Consider the following 26,858-nt stretch of genomic DNA (forward strand, 5'->3'; position numbering starts at 1 on the left):
GTAGACAGAGGATCATTCACCATGGCACATGAGTTTTAAAGTACAGACTGCAGGACTACAGATTACTAGACTATTTAATTTCCATGTGCTTAATTTGAAGTTCAAAAGAGAAATATACAGATTTTGTTTCCTTAAGAACAAACACTTCATGAAATCGAAACCGGTTACCAGAAAACATGTTAGGGAATTGAAATTAAACTGAAACTGTTAGCAGTAATTAGGAAAAACTGCTAATGAAAAGAAATATGGGTTACAAAAAATATAAGAGGAAAACACACAAAGGAAAAAACTGTTGCCATTGGAGTTAACCATAACAAGTAAAAATGTCAGAATTATTCAATAAATAGTTTCATTTTGTATTTAGGCAGACAGCTCATGATACATGTGATGACTGTAATGATATCTCTTCCCTGTCAACAGTAACTAGAGATAATGTTTAACACAGTTCTTAAACCCATCATTTTAAAATCAGAATGTCAGATAAAGTAGATTTTTTAAAGAATTAAACGATGAGTCCTCGGGATGAAAATAACATTTTTTTTTTTCAATATGTGTTGGAATTGATTGGGCTGAACTTTCTTGAGTCCACAGTCAAAGAGGTATCATGTCAATATGTGATACAATCAATTGGAGAGTCCTTGTTAAGTATGGACTTGTGACCTGTCAACAGTGCAAGGTCAAACACTGAAGTTTTACAGGGATTATCAAAGATGAGAAGGAAGATAATGTAGCTGGTGTTAGATAAGATGGGTTTATAAGGAATAGGTTTTATCAAAACAAAGCCATCAATTTTTCATATCCTTACACATTTTATTGATAAGAATTTTACTTTGAGTGTAGGAGTTTTTTACTTCAGTGAGGTATATCACTTGATCATGCAGAGAATCTTCCTTACTCAAGAGCATATGCAATCATTTTCACACATATTTAAAGGCAGAAGTTCAGGTTAAATAATAGAATGAGAAAAAGGAAGTCATTAACAAGCAGATGGAGTCTAAACTTCTACTTTCTCCCTTATCTACGTTTATTATTTTATAGCAGTGTACAATGGGAAAGGAGAGGGATTTAAATATCAATAAATTTATGTAACCGATCTAATAATTATTGACCAATTTTTATACAATAGCCATAAAATACTTTAGAAATGAGACTGCGATTGTTTAGTCTTTTGCTGTCAATGGAATTGTACTACTTGTACTTCCTATTTAAGAACTACTGCAAGTGCAGTAATCAAAAACTATCTAATGCTCAACCTACGACATTTTAACTTAATTCATTATCTATCAGATGAGAGCTTGCCAGGCAACTGAGAGCACACCTTAGTTCTCCAACATTTTTATGATACTCCTTATGACCAGAAACCTGCGATTGTCTGCTTTTTACCCATACTTCAGCAGAGAGCTCATTCCTTCATTTCTTGCCCTTTCAACATTTTTTGAAGTTCAATAATACTTAGCTAACTCAGAGCATAATGATATTTTAAGCAAGAAGTCTGGCAAAATATTTTTATTTTATAGTGTAAAAATGGATAGAGTTCAGGACTATCCACCTTTGCTTATCCTTCTTGTTGCAATTGCATGTAATAAAGAATATTTTTGTTTGAAATTTATAATCTAGACATAAACGACATCATACTTCATTATTTTTTAATACTGCATTAAGGCTGAGTTGTAGTATTTTTCCCAGGGGGAAGATGAAGAGGAGAAGTAACTCTATTATACCCTTTAGTAACAAAGAAGAAGAAAGTAAGAAAAAAAACTAATTAAAAAGTTTATGAGCATTGCAATACTACATTAACAGTGTAAAAATCAGAATGAATCAAGAAGTTTTCATTTTTGTAGAATAACCATGTTTCTAACTGAAGAAAATAGGAGGGAGAAACATGGAGGGAGAGAAAAAAAGGAAATAAAATTGCTGTCAGCTAATGGTATTACAGTGCTTTGAAACTATATTTAGGAAAGTGCTCTACAGGAGCATTTGACTACTGGGTTTGTCTTTTACTCCATTCTGAATCGACAAGGTTCTGCAATCATAACCTGAAAACTTTTCCTGCTCAGCATACAGACTAAAGTCTAGGTAAGTATCCTCAACAGTTAATCTCTTCTACCTTCCAGTTCTTTAAAAAAAATGTTGTTGCAAATAGAATAAAACATATCCAAGCTTTATTTGAACAAAAGTTTTCCACTACACTGGTAGATTCTTATCAAAATACGGTGGGATATTTAATGACTGTGGGGTTTTTTTTCCCCTTAACAAAATCTGCATGATATCATGAATTTGGGAATAGAGGAAGCAACTGACAAGACATCTGAGTTTAAAAGTGGAAATTAACAGTGGTTATTTAGGAAAAATACCTAAATCTCCTCTCTTGACTATAACCCCACATGCAATTCTAGGACACAATAGATGATGATATCATGTTTTAGAACATGAAGTTTCTTAGTTTTATCTGTATTTTTCTTCCAATATTAAATGCTCAATTCTTATTCCCAGGTATGTAGCATTTAATTAAATACTCTATCACAATCTTAAATTGAAAGAAATAGAAGGTGCTACGTACTAAAGACCAAACATACATTTCATAGAAGTACATGTCTCTAGTTATTCTCTTTATTAAGATTGAAGAAAGGGAAACATTCAGTTGAGATTTTGATTACTCTTCAGAATTTTGTCTTTTAACTTTTTTTTCCCTTCTAAGCAGGAGGAAAATATATATGCCCTTGTGTAACCTTCACTTTTCTCCCCCAATAGTATTTTCACAAAAGAGTTGACCAAAACGGAATTTTACAGTCAAGGTAGGGATGTACATCAATTTATGTAATATTGTAATATTTTCCATAATATTCCCTATACAGCCTCAATATTCACTTTTTTGACCTCTGATACATTTTAAGCAGATGTCTTCATTGAGCTGCCTACAGTGATGCCTAGATCTTTGTCCTGAGAGGCTACGTCTAATTCAGAGTCACTCAGTACATGAAGGATACCGTCGTTCACTCCAGTGTGTGTGCTGTTTCCCACTTAGGGAGGATGAATTTCATCAGCCCCTGTTGAACCTATTTTCTCTGGATGTGTCAGGTTCTTTTGGTGTTCCTCACAATTCTCCTTAGTCTTCAATAATCCATATAAACCTTCATCACTGACAAATATTCTCCTAGTGAACTGCTCCCTCCTCTAGGTTTTTAGCAGCACCAGTTGCAGTGCATATTGTGGTGCAAAGCAACTGTTAGCTTTCTTCCAGACTTTTCTTTCTTTTGTCATTTTCAGTAAGCTTCTTGCAGATAACATGAGCAAACTAAGAGATTTCCTTTGCATATTTATGTAATTATTCCAAAAAGATTTTTCAAATCCTCTGCAAAGTCTGAGAGATTCATGCTGAAACTTCATAGTCAAGGCTACATATTAATAGGGATTTCATTATATATTCTACAAAAATGGCATATATTTTAGTCCTAATCTTCTTATCCCTCATTTTTTATCTGTAAATCTCTTTGCATAGGGAATTCTACAGTGCTCCGATGCTTGGAGAACACCCTAGCATTCTGAAGACAGTACTGGAATGCAAAAACAAGTTTTACATATTTTGTGGCTTCTTATGCTGATGAAAAACTAATCAAAGAAAGAACATCTGTAGATAAACCTTCTAGTTTTCATTACATTTCCATAAATTGCATTTTTTGAAAATCACTTTCTAATGACCACATATGGACCTAGGTTTTGTAATTTTCCTTACTAGTAAAGGCACAGGAAGCATCGACTTGACAACACAGAAAAATCATTTGCAAATCTCTGAGAATATTTAGGGAGTAATTTCCACTGACATCAATAAAATTCTGGTATTTAGCTGTAGATATTCTTTTTAAGTACATATCCTTTTTAAGAACTATAGCGCCCCATTAGAGTTTAAATTAATGCAAGTTACATATGCTCAATATATTATCAAATCAGACAATGAATTTAACCAGAAGCATAACTGACTTGCACAAGGGTTTCTGATGTTCTGTATGTAAAATTAACTAGTAACAAGAAATATCTCTCAAACTTTATAAGGCGGCCAAGATTTTTGTTTCATTTTGCTTTGCAGTCTATAAAAGGGCAGCTTGTCTGAGGTCTGTTTTGCTGTGTTAGTTTAGACTTGATGTGTTGTGCTGGTTTTGGCTGGGACAGAGTTAATTTTCTTCATAGTGGCTAGTACGGGCCTATGTTTTGGATTTGTGCTGGAAACTGTTGATAATTCAGGGATGTTTTAGTTACTGTTGAGCAGTGCTTACACAGACTCAAGGCCTTTTCTGATTCTCACACCACCCCACCAGTGAGTGGGCTGGGGGTGCACAAGAAGTTGGGAGGGGACAGCTGACCCCAACTGACCAAAGGGATATTCCACACCATATGACAACATGCTCAGCATATAAAGCTGTAGGAAGAAGGATGTGGAGGGATGTTTGGAGTGATGGCGTTTGTCATCCCAAATCACCACTATGCATGATGGAGCCCTGCCTTCCTGGAGATGGCTGAACACCTGCCTGCCCATGGGAAGTGGTGAATGAATTCCTTGTTTTGCTTTGCTGGCATGTGTGGCTTTTGCTTTACCCATTAAACTGCCTTTATCTCAACCCATGAGTTTTCTCAGTTTTACCTTTCTGATTCCCTCCTCCATCCCATGAGGTGGAGTGAGTCAGTGGCTGGATGGTGCTTAGTTGCTGGCTGGGGTTAAACCACAACAAATAGTAACTTCTTTACAGATTAAGATCAGGAATTAAACTGACACTAGAAATGGTGTAAGAAACATTTCTTATTATGTCATTTTGGTGACTGTATTAATTATAGTCACATTCAGTTCAGAAGGTCTTTCCTAAATTGTTTTGTGAGCTCTTGATGTATTACCTAAGGCAACTTTGCAGCAAAATTAGACTGTCTGGTAGTCACAAGTCAGATCCTATGTCTGCATTTCTTCTGTTGCTATTGGTTGTTGATTTGCATGCTAAAGTTCCAGGAAAATCTATGAATGGGAGGCATGGAGTAACACTCACAGATTATTCATGGTTGCAGATAAAAGAAAGGAAAAAAAAAAGGATAAAAAATACTCAGTAAAATTTGTAATGGTGAATACCAATGTAGTCTATCTGAATGGGTAGGGACTAGTTCAAGTGACTAGTTTAGGAAAATGATTTTATAACTATTGATCTGTTACCACAAGGGGTCTAATGACCTTTGTCTGGTCATCATAGAAGTTCCTTGTTACTTCTCATGGTTTATATCTCTTAGGCCCAAGGAAACTTAAGAGGAATACACTTATAATTGAAAACCCGCTTTATATATTCAAATTGAAGCATAAACAGCATAGTCATATGATCAGCACAGTACTATTCTCACAGATGGAGATTTGTATAGGCTGCCAAGAGGCAATGTAAGTGCACGAAAGCTTTTCTATTAGATTAGAATACCAAATCTAGGTTGTCAAAATGGTTGCATAGTCCTATTTTAAAATTAATGTATTGTCATTTGAAATAGGATTCATTCATTGATCCCATGCTGACCAGTTCTGCAATGAATTAAACTAGAGAGGGGAAAGAAGAAGCTGAGGGGGCTGAATATAAATAGCTCTGGCTTTTGCAGCTAAAATGATTGGGCAAGAGTGCTAGGGAATTGACACATCTCTTTTATATTGAAGGGACCTCAACCTTTCTGCTTTTGAAGAAAGATCCCATTGGACTGTTATTCTGCAAGTGACTACATCTACCCTGAATAAATAAACAGTTTCACAAGCATGAGAAAGATTTCTGTTTAAGTAGTAGCTTCACCATTGTAGTTTGATTCAAGCTACTTTAAAGCTATCCCATACATGTGAAACTTCACATTCTCTACAGGTTTGAGAAATAGCAGAGGTAATCAGATCACTGTAACGCAAGGAAGTTTTGATGTTCATGTGAATCTATCATATCTACAAAGTTTATGATGTGTAAAAATCACATTAGGAACCCAAGGACTGATAATTAGAATTCACTGTTACACACCTGATGAAAGCTTAAACTTGGGAAGTTTATGTTGCAGGCCAAGCTATTTATTTTCTGGCATTTTTGTAATTGATAGCAGAGGTTCCCAGCAAACAAGAAGCCTCATCTCTATGTTACATCAGTAAAGTACCTGTTGCATATGCTATACTGACCTTTCTATTAGTATTTATCAATCTCTCTGTATACGTTCAAACAACAGTAAACACCAATTTATTTTTGAACATGCATTTGTTAGATTTTAATCTTAAATATCACAAGCAGTGTTTGCTACATGCTTTGTATTAAGGTTTTAAAAGAATCCAGTCCTTGTGTAAACATTTTTTCTGTTAACTATCAATAACTGTTTCAATGATAATACATAGGAAATTATTTTCTTAAATCATCTTAGTAAAATTCATAGTGAATGTAAAAAAATAAATAAATCACTATAAAACTGTGAATAACTGACATGAAAGCTTAACTAATCTCCAGATTCAAAAGGAACTCGTTAATGTTTAGATAGCTCTACTGATGGTGAGTAGCTTATTACATCTAGATGATGGCCATAACCTAGATATTATCTGAAACAGCTAAACCACACTTTATGACTTTAGGAAGGATACTTAAGCTATATGAATGAGCACAAAGCCATTTGTTCAAATGGGAATGTGTTTGGCAGCCAGGAGGAAATGCACGAGGTTGAAGTATTCTCTATTGGATTAGAATACTCAGCTGAGAATGTCAAAACAGCTTTCTTTACTGAATGTATATGCTTGTCTTGATTTCACGTATTGTTATGCTGTATGATTCACTCACTAATTTCATGCTGTCCAACACCATAAAAAACTGTTAAACTAGAAAGACTGGAATTAGAAGACTTTTTCTTTTGAGTTTAGTGTGGATTGAGCCTTTGGGAAGGGAAAATAATTGCAACTCTGACTTCTTGCCCACACAGAACACATACAAGGCCCCCTTCCTGCCAGTTAGATGAAAATATTTTATGCTTATATTGCCACACTATATTTTAATGTACTTTACCATATTCTACCCTCAAAAAGTATTCACAAAATAGTTCTTTTAGACACAGAAGAATATTATTTCTCTTTGCTGGACCCATAGATGAACTGAGTATCCAATTATATTATTTATTAATCAATATCCAAAGATATACAAAAGGCTATATTACTTCATGGATTTCTTCAAGGTTTTTTCTATGGGTATCAATATAAGAATTGCTGTCCTGAAGGAATGACTGTTGGAAGGACAAGAACATGTGCACTCTGAAGCTACCATGCTCCCTACTTCATGGATTTTATTTGTCTTTAAAAATGAAAATAATACATCCCACTGTTTAACAGACAGAAAACTATATTGAGAACGTATCCAGGTGTTTCTGAAAGGTAGAAGATAAGAAGTCTAAGAAATAAAACACATACAGGGCATTTCAAAGGGAAAATCAAACACCGAAAAGACAATAAGGAGACACAGATAGTTGAAGAGAAGTGGCAAATTATTCATGTGAGATATGCATTAAAAAATTAACTGCAAATTTTAATGTATGAAATTATGGGAAGTGCCAAGCAAGTCTATAGATTATGTCTTTTTAATTAGAAATATATTTTCTACAAGCTGGCAGTGCCAGTGCAGACTTGGAATTTTACTCATATTCTATCCATTATCTTTGATTTCAGAAAAGAAAAAGGAAAAATGAACTTAAAAGACCACAAATAAACTGAAGAATTTGAAAAGACCTATATTGATCAGTGTACTACATTTAATTCAGGAAAAACATCCTTTTTGGTGAGATACTGTACATGTGTAGCATTATACACAATAAAGTTAAACACTAAAATTGTTCTTCTCTTATTAAAAGTAGAACAGTATTCTATGGCAATAATACAAATAGCAGAAATTTTTTTGTGATGTTGTGTTTAGACAGTTAAGTAAAAAGCAAGTGCAGTAGTAATTTCTGTACACAAACATACATAAATACATAAAAAAAGGATTATAAACTAGCACTGTCATATGCTTGCATGTGTGTGTGTGTGTGTGTGTGTGCGTGCAGATGAACACATATACACCAGGTGTGTGTGAGGGGAGGAAGAAGCATAAACAAAAGAATAACATCTGGTTTCAAGAAGAAATGCTACATTAATGTTCAAACTCAGATTTAAAGAAAATGACATCAAATAAATACCTGGGCATATTTACAAGTCTGCATATAGATAGAAGCCAGGGTCTAGTCAAAATCTTAAGAACTGATTTACTTACTAACTCTTCTCTGTTAGGTACAATTAGATATTAAACAGGTCATAACGTTTCTTAAAAACTGATTAGCTGCAGGTCAGAAGACATTCACAAAATTCATACAGACAGTAATTCCATGCTGCTTAGAGATGTTGCAGATCTCAGAGTGAATAGAAATGTTCTTAGATTTCACAAATAATTAAAAGTGCTCCCTTTATTTCTCCTCTCTTACTTCATTCCAGTCAGAAGGCAATTCTCTATATGAATATCAAAATGATTAATACTAGAAAGCAGTAATATATTAATTTTGATATGACCACAGTTGTACAAATCTCAATGAAATGTAGAGAACTAAAACCCATCATGCTTATGCAATTTATTCTTCTTGTTTACTCAGTGTATTGGACAACGGTGTCACAGCATGCTAAACAAATGCAACACATTTTCACTTATTTTATTCCAGACTGTCTGTTGTGTTCTGAAGAACACTCAAAGTCTGAGCTTGAGAACAGTAGTTAAAAACAGCAACTGGCTGTCAGTGGTGTAGTTTGTCATTGTTCCACAGACAAAAGGCAGACTGTCACAATGAACAGCGTTTATTCATTTCAGATTTGTGGCTTAGGGCTGAGGAAGGGGAGGTGTCATTCATAGTAATTGTAAAACACATAAATAATAATAGTAGTCTGCAAATCATATATCAAAGAAAACAGTGGGAGTTGGCAGTGATGGAGGCAAGAAAATGGATGCTTCCAGCACAACCTAATTTACAGCTCTTTTAAAAAAATATATTTTTTCTTTCATAACTGTAAAATGGAATGTTTTGTATTAACTGCTTGTGTGGTGGGTAAGCAAGACAGAACATCTAAATCATGACTTTAATGACTTATTTTAAACAAACCGCTGAGAAGCTTTTTAAACATTACTCTGTAGTCAACTGCTGTCAATTTTATTAACTTAATTTTACTAATTAAAAAGCATTTAATATTGATACTGACATCACCTCCTCTAGCCTTTTTTCTCAAAACCGGAAGCTTTTATAATAAATTATACTGCTCTGTGAAAATACTCTGGATTGGTATTTGAGTAGAAGAGGCTCCTTTTACTCTGTTAGAATGCTTACATCTGGTTTTTTCAGCATGGCCAATCTTACATTTTAGGTAAAAATTTCATGGAAAGAAATTCAAAAGCAGAAAGATTAATCTTGTCAAGGTTGGTATTAAAATTTTTTTCATTTGAATGCAATTTCTGAGGCAAGCATTATCTGCCTCCTGTCTTGTAAGACCCTGTTCTGATTTATGAGGCCAAAGTCCTAGCTCAGTGACATGTATTAACTGGATTATGACTTCTCCTGGCCAACCCTTTGAGGGTCTGCAGAAATCTGGGAAGAGAAGTGAGAAGAAAAGACATTGGCAGCTGACAATGTGTTCCAAAAGGTGAGTTCTAATTTACTACTGCTTGGTGAAAGTCCCACTTCATCTCATAACCACTCCCAATGCTGTCCAGAACACTGATAATATTTATTAGAGAGCAACTTCTTCTGACATACCCAGAAAAGACAGATGGATCTGAGTTTTTCTCTGGCGAACCACACAATGTTCACCAGATGGAAACAATGCTCCCTATATAGTTTCTCAGGCATTTTTGCCTACAAATCCTTCCCTCCCAGCATGCCTCAATTCCTATCAGGAACAAGGGCATTAAAGGGCTGAGGAAAGGACAGGTATGTCCAAGAAACTGAACTCATGTTCCAGCATAGATCTCTTCCGTGAAAAATCTTATATAATTAATTGAGAGAGGATAGAGTGAAAAAGATGCCCTGTATTGAGAGAGCTGAGTGTCATATCACTATTTCAACCAGTGAATGTTATCACAGATGTTACTGCTTTGGGTATAATGGAGAAGCAGAGCTCAGGAGTTGCCAAAAGGCAACATGCCCAGCAGTGCAAGAGAAGCACACTGAAGAATGGATGCATATGACCAGATCTAAGACAATTTTGGTGATTCTTGCCTTAATAAGACAGGCTTTTTCTTAATTGATTTTAAAGTTGAAAAAGAGGCTCCTGTTTGGGCAGTCGTGTCTATATGTGAAAATGGGACAACACATGTAAAGCTTTACACGTTTAATATCTATAGCTGGCAGAAAAAAAAAAAAAAGTGTACAGAAAAAATAAGTGTTTAAAAGCTAATTGCTAACCATCTTTTTTTGAAAGACTAGTAAATTTAGAAAAATACATCTTCCATGATTAAAATATCATTTGAACAGAAATGGTAAAATTTGGGATTCATTTTAAATGAAGAAGTGCAAAAGGAGGGGTTTAGTCCTTCTAGCAGGGGCATTTTCACTGTAAGCTCATCCACACTGCTGTAACCTTAAATTACTTAACCATCCATAGCTAAGTAAGACAATTTCATCTAATTTTATTGCTAATAGCAACGAACAGCAATTTGAAAATTTAAGCCAGAATTTATTCAGGATTACTTAGTCTATATGAGAGAAATAAGAAATCTAAGCATAACACTTCTTTAGTTAGAAAAGATGGCTTTAGTTAGAAAAGATGTATACTGAAATAATGGAAATATTCTTATCTATATTGACTTGCTATTGACTTCACAGACATTCCCTTGAACTTTTTCCAAACCTCTTCTACTCATCTTTATAAATTTAAATACATACATCTGTAGGCTCACAGTACTGCTCTTCTTCTGTGATTGGTACACTGTTTAAATTCAGCTTAAAATAAAAAACCAAAATATTCACAGTGTGCCACTCCTTTCTGCAGACTACTAAGATGCTTAGTTTCCTTTTTCTGTAAAACCTCTCTCTCCTGTTGTGCTACAAAAGCCTGGAATGATATACTTGAAAAGACTGAATATGGGAGTGCATTTTCTTGGTTAGCTTTTGCCTTTTAAGGAATCTGTTAAAAATTCAAAGTTCACTCTTCTGTAGTCTTCATAATGCCAGTTCCTTTTACTTAGGAATGAAAGCTTGTATGTCTGAATATATGTGAATCTATCCTGGCCTCCGTCAGGTGCATGTTTTTCATAGCATCCTATACATAGTTATTCAGAATGACAAACACATGCAGTCATTAAAGAGCAATGATAACCTTCATTCTAATTACATTAGTCCACCAGCTCTCTCAAATCAATGCAGATTTCCCATAACAGGAACAGCTAAGCACAAATGCAAATGCATCAATGGTGTGACTCATAAACTATGATCATGGCCAGCGTCAGTCAGGCAGTGGACAATCACTCACATAACACCACAATCACTCTGAAGTTAATGCATGTCGCTACTTATTTGCAGGGAAATTTTTGAAACCAGAATTTGCATGGTCTATTTGAAACTTCCCTGAGCTGAATACCTAGCATTTAGCTTTCTAGTGGGAGTTGTGACAGTAGCACTGCTCACAGCAAACTGCCACTGTCGTTTGTTCTGCTTCAGTGCTGTTTGACTGTCACAGCCTGTCATGTAGGAAGAAAGCACCATATCTAACCCCCTGTGACAAGGTTTAATCACCCCTATTACTCCTATTGGCTGTTCAAGCCACCTTGGGGTGTACAGCACACAGTTATAGATCTTAAATATCCTTGCTTTATAAATGAAAAGGCTAAAATCCGGGTTGAGCCAATCAATCATCTAGTACACAGTTGAAAGGAACTAGAAAGATTAGATAAATAATACCAAGGCAATGCCTGAGATAATTTTTAATTGGCATATCTTTGCATCATTAGAAATATTAATTATTTTTCTTCAAGATTATTTTTTATGGGTTCCAGGTATCAATAGGTATTCAAATTCTCAATTTATTGTTATTTCTTTCTATCAGTCTTTATTATAATGTGGTCATGTATGCAAAAGAATCACATTTGGGATTCATCTGTATATGCCAAAATAATGTGACAATGGTAAACGTTGTATCACATGGTATACTTGTCCAAATGTTTATTCTGGGTCAAAGTCTGAGGGGAGGAATGCTTAGAATAAGTCTTATACAAAGGAAAGGTTAAAATTAAGCCTTCCTCCTACAAATCAACACCAATTAATTAAAACTTCATATATGCCTGATCTATATAATGAAACTCTGTGTGAACTTTGTGGTTCCATGTGAAAAACAGTATCTTCATGTTAGTTTCAAAAATACACTTTTTGAGACTGCAGTCCATATTCTTGAAGGGCACATGGATCAACTCTTCCAGCCCTTTTGTTTACAAGTTACACATCCTTCTCCAGAAGCCCAGAAAATATAGAGAAATCACATTTTACACATTAACAAATCTGCTTGAGCTGGTCTTATTAAATCCAGGGTCTATTCACTGGGTCAAAAAACTTGATTTCAATATGAAAATATATTAACCCACTGCGAGTTCAACTTTAGCACAGTAATCTATTATTATTAAGTTCTAATTACTCCAGCAGGCTCATATTAGGCCTGATAAAAGATGTTAGTGTTAAACTTTAAAATGGGGGATTTTCTTACACTTGTGAAAATCATTAACAGTGGTATTATTTCAATTGATCTGTATTTGTAAATATCATATTTGTTTTGCACAGACTGGGCAGGAAACAAGTATACTGACAGAACAGATAGCTTGGTGGATCAATACTGCAGCACAAGGATTTATACTTTTACATCGCTGTTCTAGTTCAGTTCTGAAAATATCTAAGCAAATGGCCATCCTGTAGAACTAACACTTACTAGGACACTAACTGGCCTTTCATACAGGGCTCAGAACTTAATAAGTAATCATGCTGCTTTCATTATATACCTGGAAAGGTTCCTACAAATTAGAGATGGAATTTTTTAAAAAGATGAATATAAAAAAAAAAAACCCCACAGCTACAACTGTCAGTACTCCTTTGTATTGTGATTAAAATGAACTAATTCATTTTCTTTTCTAACAAGTGATTTCAGGTGAAACAAAACCTAATCTTGGTACAGAGCATTTTAAAACTTGCAAAAAGCATGTGAATGTGTGAATGGGTGGAAAGTGCATTACATAAGGCTTTAAATTTTTCATGAAAACTTTATCTAGCAGGAAGGCAGATTATTTTTAAATTTTCAGATCTAAACACACTTATCTGTGTTTCTTCTGGCCAGGTTAGAAAAGAAAAAGCAAAGGTCAAATTCCTGGTGAAGTTTCAATGCTCCCTCTAGATTCTCTTCATGAATGACCAAATGTAAAAGACCCTTTTCTGTGTAAAAAGAGTTCATAGTGCTTATAGCAGCTTGTACCACTTGCCCATACCCAGTTCTAGTGTATATTCTTGCTCCCCCAGTGAAGTGAATCTAAGCTGTCTGATACTGTCAATTAGATTAACATTACCAGGAATGTTACAGATGTTCTCTTTTTAAAGACAAAACATAATTTATGTTTTCTTATACCTATCAAGCACCTGTGAAGTATCATCTAGAAATAACCAATAACAGTACCTAACCAGCTGTGTGTGTGGGTTGCTGCAGCTAACCAATTGCCAGAACAGAGTGCATGCTGGTAGTTATTTATGGTGGTTTGAAAGGCCAGTTTATCAGTAACATGTTAACACTACACATGTTCTCCATACCTTCTGTCCACATAATTTGACTTGATGTCCTCCTCCCCCAATTTGCATATCAGTTCTTGATGTCAATAAAGGACAGATCAATATAACTGTACAGTCGCCCTGAGAGTAAGTTCATGACACCTGAATACTGGACCACCTATCTGAGAAATCTGGTATCTTGAGTTGTCCAGTCACACTAAATACTTTCAACAATTTTCATAAAGTGAAAGGGATGAATATTTTTGGTCCTTTTTTCTACCACAAGGTGTGGTATTGACAGATAAATAATAATAATAATCCTAAATTTTTAGATTCACTTTTTCTTTTTTAAATAACCCTACACAATATTCTAGGCAAGGATATTGATATGAATCTTTGGATATGAATCATAATAGCAGATTTTCACATCAGGTATTTGATTCCATCTCTGAACTCTGAAGCTTCTGTGGTGTGAGTGGCAGCAGGAAATGGCTTTCAAACTCTTCCTAACAGATGGAATAAAATCTGCCAGGTTATTAAATTACCACACAACTATTTTTAGTTTCCATTTCTAAATCCTTTTTCTTCTTTTGTCATATGTCATTGCTAATCAAATCTCAAAAGCATTACTATTTTGAAAAACAGAAGCTTCAACTGGCAGTTTATTATCCTTTGCCCTGAACATTTTTTGTTGCTATTTTATTTTTCTGCTAAAGTTATGGAGTATTTATACAAATTTGTATATTACAAGATGGGAGAAAGTAAGTCAAACAGGAGTTTACAGGAATTAGAGGCATTAAAAATGTTTTAGTGATGAATAATCACTGTGGACCCTTATCTAGACTGCAGTCCCAGATTAAAGCCAACTGTTTGCTGAAAGCTAACAAGTAGAAATGCTTTCCTAATCACTATGAAACCAAAAGCAAATTCCTCAACTGGCTGAGGCAAACCATATCAGAAGAGCAGTTTTGATGAACTGTGTTTAGGAAGAAGAGGAAGCTACTTAACCATTGTGAAAATTAAACCAACTGTTTCCTCCTGTGAACTCTGTCATAGTGACAGACTTTCTTAGTGTACAAAGAATCCTTTGAAGGCAAATTTGCTTCTAATTCAAGTGGTATGGAAAAAATTTGTTCCTGTACCTATCTAAACACTAACTCTCTTCTTACATGAGGTCTATAATTACTACTACACCTACACTACAGTACATAAGTGAGGATATTAAAAAAAAAAAGTATTAAACATTGGTTGCTAGTATTGCCACAGTAAATATGGCAACACTGAAAGGAAGTATATTAATTGCAATGCGATTAAGTCAACTGAAAAATTATGGTTTTACTTAAGAACAACAAACTCCAATCAACTAAGGAGTCAAACAGCAGCTTGCAAATTCAGATCCCATATCTGATTTTCAGTAGTGCATCAGGCAATACTCAGCCTCAGATTGAACATGAAAATGCAACTGAAAAAAACATTAACACAGAGAGAGATTTAGATTGGAGTGATACTGTACAGCAGACCTATGACTTCATGAAGCTGTACTGATTTACATCACTACCACAAAAGCAATGTAAAATAATGAGAAAAAAACCCACATTTCAGTCCAGTTCTATTGAATCTCACAACTTAGAAGAAACCCTTAGAAGAAGGGTTGTTTTTTTATGAGACCACTAACCTGACTGATGTGGCTCAGATACAAACAAATAAATACATCAATGGATGACGCTTCCAATTTCTCTCAAGAAAGAAAATGCATAAACATTTTAATTAAGTTATGGAACCTGCTGAAACTTTTCCAGTCAGACGTAAAAACTCTGAAATAACTTTGCAAAATGAACAATAAGATATGATTTCTTAGTAGTAGTAAATACAACACATTGTAAGACTTAACTACATGAGTTTGGCTACCTATATCATATAACCAATGAAAATGCTAAAAAGTATCAGAGCTTATCCCTTTTTTCAAAATTTCCAACATTTACAGTATGTTTTATTTTATGCTTTGTAACAGAAAAATAATAGGAGCTCTCACAATCCTGTATCTTCTTCCTATTGACTTCTCCTTCAATGATCAGGGAAAAAATAAATAGAAAATACAATTTTTAAAAACAATTAGTCTGAGAGATGAATTTGAAGTGCTTTATAAATGAGGTGTCTTCTGAAAAGGTGTCAATAAGGAAGAACTGGAAGAAAAAAATTGTGCTTTCAAAAACTAAAGTTAATAACAAAACCTCCACAAAACCTTCCTAAATGGAAGGCTCCTCGGTTAAAGGAGTTTCACAAAGCTCTTATTTTAAGAGTTGTACATCAGTTCTGTCCAATAAAAAGAAAGACTTCAGGGAACATTTGTTCCTCAGAGCTGTATGTCTTTTGTTTATTTTAGGAAAAATGTTATCAAAATAGCATCCTTCAGATTTCCCAGAAACATCGTCTTTAGAGTTTAATCGTCATCTAAATCTAAATACAGTATGAAATAGAAAATCTCTCTTTTCTGTGATAGCCTTGGCAATTAAATAGTTTATTGGGGGAGTAATTTAGTATAGAAAATTTATAATTTGTATTTTTTCATTTAAAATGTAATATTTTACAGTTATTGCAATACGATATTGCATTGTTTAAATTACAGCATAATAATTCATTCCTGCAGCATTCAATGACACTAGGCCTTTGGCCCCTTGCCTAACAATACACTAGACAAGAATTATTACATTGTAATTCACACCCTGTCATGCCTTATTGCTTAATTAAAGCATAACCCTTAATGACATGACAAGGAATTTGACTGTTATCATAATAGATTATTATCCCACCTAACATATTTTAGTTTTACAACCTATTCTATTTTTGTACATGCACTGAAAGTTATCAGAGCAAATACACATTTCTTTATCTGTAAAGTGGGAAGAACAGATTAAAGAAGACTAGCTAAGAACACAAGGTGGTATTTTTTTTAGAGTTGTTCCTTAAGTAAACTTTTTCTTTATTTTACTTCAGCTATTAATTCCTGCAAAAATTAGCAAGATTACTAAGATTCAAATATTGGATTAGCTGGCTACCTGTATTCTGTTGTACTGCTTATCTACCTAAATTGTAAAGTTACACTGTTGTAGTGAAATCTAATGTGGAAAGTAAACCAACATCGAGACTGATGTTATAGTGTCTTTACAATTCCAGACAAAGAGGTTGCCAATTTAGTTCTGTTACAAGATAGTAGTTAACTATTCTATGTTCAATATTAAGATATGCTTAAAACATATATTTCAGCAATAACTCCTTGAATCACTTTCTTCCTAAGATCTCCCCCTCAGTATGTTTGTCATACTGAAACATGATAACAGAGAAAACATAATCAGTTGTTCCTAAAACACGGCCAATTATTACTAAAAATTGACTAGGTGAAATTCTACTTTTGTAAAAGTCAATGGCAAAAAACGTTGACTTAAAAGAAACACTCATCCATGAGGTAAAATGGAAAAATGTGTCAACAGCTATGAAAACACACTTTAATAATCCAGTTAATATTATAATTATTTTAATTAATATTAGATATTGTATTAATGCCTTCACATGGCCTGAAAGTGTGCCATACAACACAGCTTTTAATAATCCTTTATTTTTTTAGCAACTATGAATTCAAAATTAAAATATGCAAACATGGAACTCTGAAGTTTTGTGTGAACAGAAGCCTGGATTTCTTGAGAAGGTACACAGGCAATGCATACAGATTGCATACAAACCGATTTTAACACTGAAATTATATATACGATACCTAATAGATGTGCTATCAGTTTCATGTAATATCAAGGTGGAATTTAATAAGGTTTCACTGAACTCTGTATGTCTGCAAGGTGACTGGGTTGTCCCTGCAACTCTATCTCTGCTATGACTATAAAATGTCTATGATGTGACTGTGATATAACTGAAACAGCTGCAGTGTTCGATCATATGCTGGCAGTTTATGTACAGATGCAGAATGTGTAATAAGGGCACACTTTATTAACTTGACTGATGTTCTGCTATTTTCCTGGTTCCAAAAGCCAAAGGAGACTAGGCTCCACCATGTTACCCTGTGAATAATTTATTGTTGCAGCTATTCAAAATGAAATACCTATATTAATGTCTAATTGACTATCATAAGCGAGAGGCATACATTGGCCTCAGTTGATCTGACATTTGCTATGATCTTTAAAGCTGGTGTTAGAGTTAGAACTATTATTTTGAATTAGCACAAAGCACATATTAACTACAGTTTAAAACAGCTGCCAGCACTCTGAATGTATGCATGTTTCCTGTTAATAGATATTTCCACATATATACAGTCTAGTGAAACTTACAGTGAGCTTTTCCCATTTCATAAGTATAAAAATACACAAATTCTGAAAGCATGATAATAAAGATAGACCTTGACAGACTACTGGCTGTATTATGTAGTACAGGAGCATCTTTGTTCTCCTTAACAAGTTAAAACTTTTCAGTTCTATGAAACTAACTGGGTTTGAAACAATTCAGCTTTTTCAAAGTAGTCAATCAGACCACACTTTCTTTCCAAGTGCCCGGCAATAAAGATTTACTTATTACCTAGATGCTACGTCTCCATACATGTAATATGGAAACCACAGTAATGTTACCAATAAATATGAGTTTGCAATGGGTTACTTTGGACAAAGAGCTACATCACACTGAAGAGGAAATTACATTCAAATTAAAGATCTACTAATAGTTTTGTACGAATCGTAAGAGTATGAAGTTATTCTAGATATGAAGGGCATTTTGAATAGCCACTGTTCTTGTCCTTTATTCTTTATTTCCCATTTTTTTCCCTAGTCTCCACTTACATCACTGTACTCTTAAATCTAAATGCAAGTTTTGTTTCATTTTGTCATATTTTTTCTTGGAAGAAATATGAAGGCCTGGAATCTAAGTCACTCTGCTCCCATACTCCCAGTTTGCTTTCTTCTGTAGCAAAGTCAGTGTACTGCTGATGGGACAGTATCAGCATATAAGATACTGTGATATATGTATGGGACATCTTTCTGTCCAGCACCTGCTTTAACATAATCCTGGATTTAGTTTTCCTTTCAGTCCTTTTCTCTATAGCCTTTGTGCTGAAGTTGAGGAATAAAACATCTCAGAAGTCAAACAGTCCCCAATGCACACATATATATGTTTACATTTTTTGCATAGATCTGTTCACTTTTCATCTAGATACAAACAGCTAGATCTGTTTCTATTCCAGATTTAAGGATCTGTCAGTAAGCATTTATACTTTAATCTTCTCCAGTATGGATATTTCCCCAAGTAAGTGTAATTCCTCTATCCCCCAAACTTAGCAGCACCAAATTAAACCATCAGATCCGTTTTAGAATCCCAAAATATAATATCCAATTTTTTTTTGCCCCCACACCTTGACTTCTTCCCATTTCTAGGAAAGAGTATAGATGCCAGGTAAATGTAAAGTATAAACACTGAAATTGGATAGTTTTCTTTCATGAAAGTCTGATGCCAATTTCAAGAGCTCCATTTTCACTGAAATTTGTTATAAGTCACCATAAATAAGTAATAAACAAGTTAATTTTAAAGTGTTCTAAATTATCCAGACAGTAAAACAAAAGCATGGTTAGAAAAAGTTGATTTCTGAGACCAAATAAGTTATTATTGTACCCTGGATTAATGCTTAAAACATAGATAAATCTTTATGGAGGCATATGTTTGGCCTCATTTCCAATTTTTTTTTTCCTTGGCTGCTTCTAGTACTTCCTATATACTATTTTCAATGTAATTCCTCTGCCAAATATCTCTCTGATACATTCCCATACCTTTTTGTTCCTATCCATCCACCATGTTCTTATCAGTAATTTTTTGTTTCAATGGACTTCAGCTCAGTTGGGAATACTGGACTTTACTCAGTGACTTCAATTTAAACTCACTCCACAATACTATAGAGTTAAATTAAATGCAAAGTTTATTATTAAAGTACTAAATGGAATCCTACACTGCTTAATAAATACTATATAATCTCTGCTTCCAACTGTGGGTCAAAATTAAGGGAACATTTACGGATAAAACACTACTCACAGAGTGAAATATCTCATTTTAATACCAGACAACTTCTACTCAGAAAGTCTATGCTGCTACGTAATACTATTTGCAATCCAAAGCATTGCCCACTGACTTATAAGGTAGTCTTGTTTTTAAATAGTGAATACTGTGTCATTATTCAACTATACATCACTGAATTAAAAATGCTAATTTTCATAGTAAAGCAAATGTTACATCTAAAACCTGAAGAGAAGGTTTGACACCCATGGTACTAAATGTTCAATAGTTCTGCAAGGTTTTCCCTCTCAGGAAAATACAGATGACAGCAAAATAGCTTTTCTTATGCTGGTCTGTTCTCCTACCTTTTCTGATGAGTTGGCTGCAGAAAAATGTATAAATGGGAAGCTCAATTAGTGTAAATTATGAATCCTTGGATGTCAATCATTACTGTTGAGAGGTGGGACTTTCAGGATCTCTGCTTTAATTAAGAGCTCATCTCAGAAGAGTAGACATTACACCTAAGGACCAAAAATAAGTTTTAATTAGAGGCTAGAAGACAGTATGTCATCTACTCATAAAAATAGTTCTTAAAGTAAAAAATGAACAGCTATGGGACATTATTAGTAACAATGCAAAGGGCACAAATCTCTTGCTTGTACTTCAGAATACAGAAGTATTTTCATATATATAAGTCTGCCTGGAAAAAGTGGACAATTCTGTAATACTGTGTGGACACAATTCAAATTTCAGCCAGGTTGTATGAATGCCAATGTGATTATTAGATCCTCGTCGAATTATTGATGTTGAGCTGATGTTAAAGGAAGGCTATTACACAGCTGAAGTTAGATTGTATTTCTCTTTCATAGCCTTTTTTTTTTTTTTTCCCAGGCTATCTTCTGACTGCATATGAAGTAGGCAAAACAATGCAAGCTCAGCAAAAGGGGGAAAATGTGCTCGTACAATGCATCAGTTTCATTCACTGAGTGATACAATATGTAGGCAGTTGTTGGCTGCCCTTAGACATGTCAAGTCTCAGGAGAGGTCAAAAACTAGCTGCACTAACTGGTGTCAGCTGCCCGAGAGAGCTTTGCTTGTGGCATGACTTATCTGAGGACAATCAAATATTCTGTCTAGGACTCACTAGGGAAATAATATATAAATAATTGATTATATCATTTATAAATTAAAGGAAGGAAAACAAATTTAAAAGGATGGTCTGGAAAATAAACATGTCAGCTAATAACTCAGGCATGAAAAAGGGTAAAATTTAGAGAAATAAGTTTACATTCTAGAGAACAAGAAACAACTTGTTTGTCAATGGCTGAAATAAGAAATATAATGAACTAATAAAAAACCCAAAGCAACAAACAGACTGCTCTAGGAAGGATTAGACAAGAAAAAAAAAAGTAAGCTCCAATATGGAAATAAATACTCATACAAATGGGGTTTCAGTGTTACAAATATTGTAGATTATTGAAAGACTAAAGCTAACATATATATTACATGATATAATTAATAATAATTATAAAGGTTATTAGACAGAAAAAGAGCAGAATGGGAAGGCATGTCAAAAGGAGGAAAAGATTTACTATGCATCCTAGAATAGCAGAACAAGTGTTATGACCTTCTTCATTGCTTTTATATTTCATAGTCTTTTGTTAAGTTATTTGTAAATACCTTTAAGAGACAGGTATTTTTCTTCAACACTTGTTTGAGAAACACATGCTATAAATTTCCTACCTAATCAATATACCTGAGGGGTAATGAAAACCAGCAGCAAATACAACTGAAAACCCCTGTAGCTATTGCTGGTAGATTGTTTAATTTGTTTTTTTCTAAATAACAGTGTGTGATAAAACTAATACTATAGTGAGGGAGCAATCAGTCTTTTAAAGTAATTCAGAAAAATGTGGGTAAAAATTTATGTTAATGTCATTCCAAAAAATTATGTTAATGTCACTAATAAATTTCTAATAATTTTTGCCCAAATGCTTTCTCACAAGTTTTTTCAGCCAGGAATTTTTTGCTATACAATAGACATAGAAGCACTCTCCAGAATTTACTGACTAGGAATATTACTGTCTTTACTAGAAATTTCAGTGAGTAGATTTAGACTGTGAAATATGATGGTAGTACACACCAATACGCCCTTGAGAATGTTAGTACTGAAACGAGTTTTAAAATTTTAACTTTTATTCTGTGAATTGTTACTGACATAGTACAGTGCAAAATGCAAGTATATCCTACTGCTATGGATATATGCATCTTACTAAATCTGATATCTACTCTATGGCCCTAAGTTATTTTTCACATGATCATAGATTTCAGGAAAGGACATGTTTAATGTTGGCTGGTATTTTTAAATGTTAAGGGAAAGGAATTTACCCAGAGTTTGTTACTTGTATTCTCTGAACTGAAGGAAAGTACTGAGACCTGTTATCTGCAATCTCCTACTAGTCATAGCACAATTCTTGTCAGCTGCTTCTCTTGATTAAGAGGATGGCAGAGATAATAGACACACTAAACTCTAGAACAGACAGAGAATCTTTGTTCCTCTATATTGAGTTTGCGTGGCAAGGTTTTGGAAGAGGAGGGATTACAAGGGTGGTTTCTGTGAGAAGCTGCTAGAAGCTTCCCCTATGTCCAATAGTGCCAATGACAGCCAGCTTCAAGATGGACCCACTGCTGGTCAAGGCAACGCCAGCCAGAGTAAGGAGTGAGAATATGTGAGAGAAACAACTCTGCAGACACCAAGATCAGTGAAGGAGGAGCAGGAGGGGGTGCTCCAGGTGCCAGATTCCCCTGCGGCCTGTGATGGAGACCATGGTGAGGCACACTGTGCCCCTGCAGCCCATGGATATTAAAATGGTGGAGCAGATACCCACCTGCAGCCCGTGGAGGGCCCCACGCCAGAGCAGGTGGATGCCTGAAGGAGGCTGTGACCCTGTGAGAAGCGTGTGCTGGAGCAGGCTCCTGGCAGGACCTGTGGCCCTATGGAGAGAGAAGCCCATGCTAGAGCAGGTTTTCTGGCAGGACTTGTGGCCCTGTAGGAGCCCCACGCTGGAGCAGTCTGTTCCTGAAGGACTGAGCTCTGTGGAAGGGACCCACGCTGGAGCAGTTAATGAAAAACCGCAGCCTGCAGGAAGGACTCACATCAGAGAATTTCATGAAGGACAGTCTTCCATGAGAAAGTCCCCCATGCTGGAGCAGGGGAAGAGTGTGAGGAGGAAGGAGTGGCAGAGACAAGGAGCAGAAGAGACAGTGTGTGATGAACTGACCACAACCCCCATTCACCATGTCCCCCTGTGCTGCTGGAGGGAAGGAGGCAGAGAAAATCAGCAGTAAATCTGAGCCTGCGAAGAAGGGGGTGGTGGGGGGGGAAAGGTGTTTAAAGATTTGGTTTTATTTATTATGCCACAGTGATTTGATTGGTAATAATTAATTTTCCCCCAAGTCGAGTCTGGTTTTGCCCATGACAGTAATTGGCAAATGATCTCCACTTGCCCTTATCTTGACCCATAAGCTTATATTTTTTCTCCCCTGTCCAGATGAGGAGGGGGAGTGATAGAGTTGCTTTGGTGGGCACCTAGTGTCCAGCCAGGGTCAACACCACAACCTCTAAATAACTATATGAATTTTGTAACGGTTTAATTTACTGCTATTCACAAGGGACAATATCAAGAACTGAACCAGAGGACTACCTAGTGAAGTATGGATTGCATGTTAGCAGCATGGTGCCTTCTCAGTCCTTTGCTTCGTGTTTTCTAGTTTGCCTCTTCTAAACTCACACTCCACTATGCTGCTTTGGAAGCCAGCCATAAAAGAGGATAACTCAGACAATAAAATCTGGATGATCTGATGAACTGTGACTGAGATTTGTGACCTGCCTTAAACGGAATCAGATTCAACAACAAGACTTCTTACAAACAGCTCTCACCAATAGCCTGGCAGAATGTCAACGCAGCTGTACTAAATATTTGACACAAAACTTGCCGAGAACCACATGGTATCATGTATTATCATTAAAATAACTTTTATAGCTAGATGAATTCACATGAAAAGGATGATAAAATGTTTCTTAACAATGAAGAGCATGATACAGCAATTAAATTATATTGCACAGACAACCAGAAAGAGGAGCAAGACTAAAATTACTTCAGGCACTCTCCTGGACAACTTTGAACCCTTTATTGAAAGTTGAAAGCTTGAAGTCTTGTCCAAAATTTCCTCTGTGGTCAAAAGAGAAAGGGAAAGGCATCTCCAGAGATGAAATCAGACTTAAAAGTTTCTATCTTTCTGCTCATTATAGGGGAGCATTGAGCACCAAGGCTCCCAACCTGGGCATGTTGATGAATATTTATCTACGTTCTAAAGTTTGATTTTCAGAGGGGCCTAGTAATTAAATTTCAGTGTAACATTAACATCTAAATTTGCAGATAAATGTTTAACAGGAGGTATGGACAAGCATTTCCCAACTTTTAGAACACTAGCCAAATGCTGATGGACAGTATTGTTGTGGAGCTTCTGATTCCTGTTGCTACTGATTAGTGCCTTTCCTGTTCCCAAAAGCTAAATATTTTCCTATTTATATTTAAGTATTTATTGTCTTTCATATAGTTAATACTTTACACTTTTTTTTTTTTTTTTTTTTTTTTTTTTTTTTCAACAATTCAATTTTGATCCATTTCCCACCATGTATATGTTATTTCCTCTGGTTACAGATAAACTAACAGTTCAATAAGATTTCTGAGAGTTTCCTATAAGTAAACTTAGATGTGTGGTCAGAGCAGAGAAGCCTGCAGCATATATACTTGCCATTCAATCTAGAAAGCAAATATGTGTTTGGAATTTGAGGACCATAGTGCATTCTTTGTTAACTGATGAAGCATCAAGATGACTACTCTTGAAAAACACTGTAAGAATCTAAAATTAAAGCTGAATATCAATATGTTTATACAAGGGGTGGAGATAAGCCAATGAACATAGTATCTAGCTTTTAACCCCTATTAACATTTGTAATCTTCAGCAGTTTCTGCAGAAATGGTAGTGATGTCAGATAAATATTTATGCAAAAGCTCTATAGAAATGTATAAGAAGACACTGAAAAATATAAAATTATAAAGAAAAATGAATGTAAATATAAATGAGGTTTAGTAGTAGCAAAACAAAACACAATTTCTCCATGGCTAGCATTGTCTATGGATCAAGCCCTCTTCCTGAAATCCATCCATTTATCATACAGCATTGGAGTCACTTTGAAAATGATTCCATTGTAGTCAGCAACACCCAGATTGCAAATGGAAGTTATTAATCAGACAGGAGTACCACAATGTTTTCTACTGTCAAAATAATAACCACTGCTGACTCTAATGAATAAGAGAAGAGTTTGTTTTAAATTAGGATGCAGCTGTATGTGATAACTTTGGTTTCAGCATTTTGCTGCCTCATTTTGCTATTCAGTTAGCCCCTCTGTCAACCTTTTCTTAACTCTCCTAATCTCACTTTCTATGTTAGCAAAAGAAAATGCATCAAAATTTGTATTTTCTTTATTATTGATTGAAGAAATTTTGTTTTGTTTCATTACATTATTGCATTGTTAAGCACTGAAGAAGTTAACATTATGGTACTCTTCTCATTATATTGTTTTAATATAAACATGTTTATTAATTGTAGGGGACAAAGGACATATCTATAACATTTTATAAACACTGTGTTCTTCAGTCTGGCAGAGTGATATCATTCTGGCTTGCTGGCTTGCTAAAACACTGCTTGCTAGCAAAATCAATTATCATAGATAAGATATAGTACAGAAATACCAAGACTTATGAAGAGAGAATTGGACGAACAATTAATGGAGATATTTCTGTCTGTCTTCATCTAGATTAACAGGATTTAAAAAAAAAAAAAAAAAAGATCAAAAAGGTATTAAAATGTTAAATATCATGTACACAGGAAGAGATTAATCCAGCATGGGAAAAACAATGCGAAACAGATACTGAGAATGCAACAAGGTTGTACAGAAACACTTGAAGTTACATATGAAGTAGCTGGGCTTGCCTAAATGTGAGAGAATAACATGTTTTAAGTAACGTGTCATGCTTACTTGTACACAGTCATGCTGCCATGTTCCAATGACCTGGGCAAGAGAACCTATTATGATCTTCAACCTTTTCTGTACTTGTGATGTGTTTCTTCAGGGAATGGATAACACATGACTTTATAGAGAGATTCTCTTCATAACTATGATATTTGTCACAAGATCTTACAGAAATGTGTCATTAAGAAAACATCAAAATTTACAGTTGGGCTTGCAAGGTTTGCCCTATCAAAAAGGGGAGCAGTGTCCTAGGATCAAGACTAAGAACAGTAAAATAAAAGGGGAAGCAGTGGCTTATTCTATCTGAAGAAACACTTGTAAAGGTTGCATAAAGGATGAATAAGGCACCAATTGACATGAAACAGGGGCAAGAATTTGAGAGCCAGGATACAGTCTAAAGTTAGGTCAACTGCTGGAGTCAATCCTGCAAAAGTGTTGGTAAGGTCTGTCGCTTGAAAGACAAGCCTGCAAGACAGACTGGGGAAGAGACCACAGGTGCAGCTTGCCCCTGTACTGTCATAACAATAAATAAGGCTATCTGTCATGATCAAGCCATCTGGAGAAGTACTTTATACTGGCCTGAATAGATGCTACAAATTTATTTAAGGTTACAAAGAGTGCCTAAAATAGCAATAATTTGTTAAGAAATAGTTTGTGTCCTATAATTAAAAGCATTATCACAGTAAATGTAGAAATTGTAGTAAAGAGATGAACTGTCTTGTGATGACTGATTTAGAAGTGATGATACACAACATTACAGAAGAAAAACAAATGACAATTCAAAATGCTAGATAGAGCAGCTGTGGCAGAGGCTTTCAGTCTAGTACTGAAAGCAGTGATCCAGACATCACTGCCTGGATATTTTATTCATTTTTATAGAAGTTATTTAAAGCAGAGGCCAGTTACATCATCATATATCAACAAGTCATATTGTAAGAAAAAATAATAATCTACC

At 34.9% G+C, this 26,858-nt stretch overlaps 1 protein-coding gene across 1 annotated transcript in view; it reads right to left on the minus strand.

The window, feature by feature from the left end:
* The window catches only part of TENM3 (teneurin transmembrane protein 3), an 829,296-nt gene that overhangs the window by 590,001 nt on the left and 212,437 nt on the right, over window positions 1-26,858 (minus strand). Inside the window, exon 2 of the mRNA XM_026846573.1 lies at window positions 20,169-20,324. The gene's annotated coding sequence lies outside the window, so the exon portion shown is untranslated. The remainder of the gene's footprint in view (window positions 1-20,168; window positions 20,325-26,858) is intronic.

Source organism: Athene cunicularia (genome assembly GCF_003259725.1).
Source record: "Athene cunicularia isolate RWA chromosome 4 unlocalized genomic scaffold, athCun1 chr4_part1, whole genome shotgun sequence".
In the NCBI taxonomy this organism is placed as follows: Eukaryota; Metazoa; Chordata; class Aves; order Strigiformes; family Strigidae; genus Athene; species Athene cunicularia.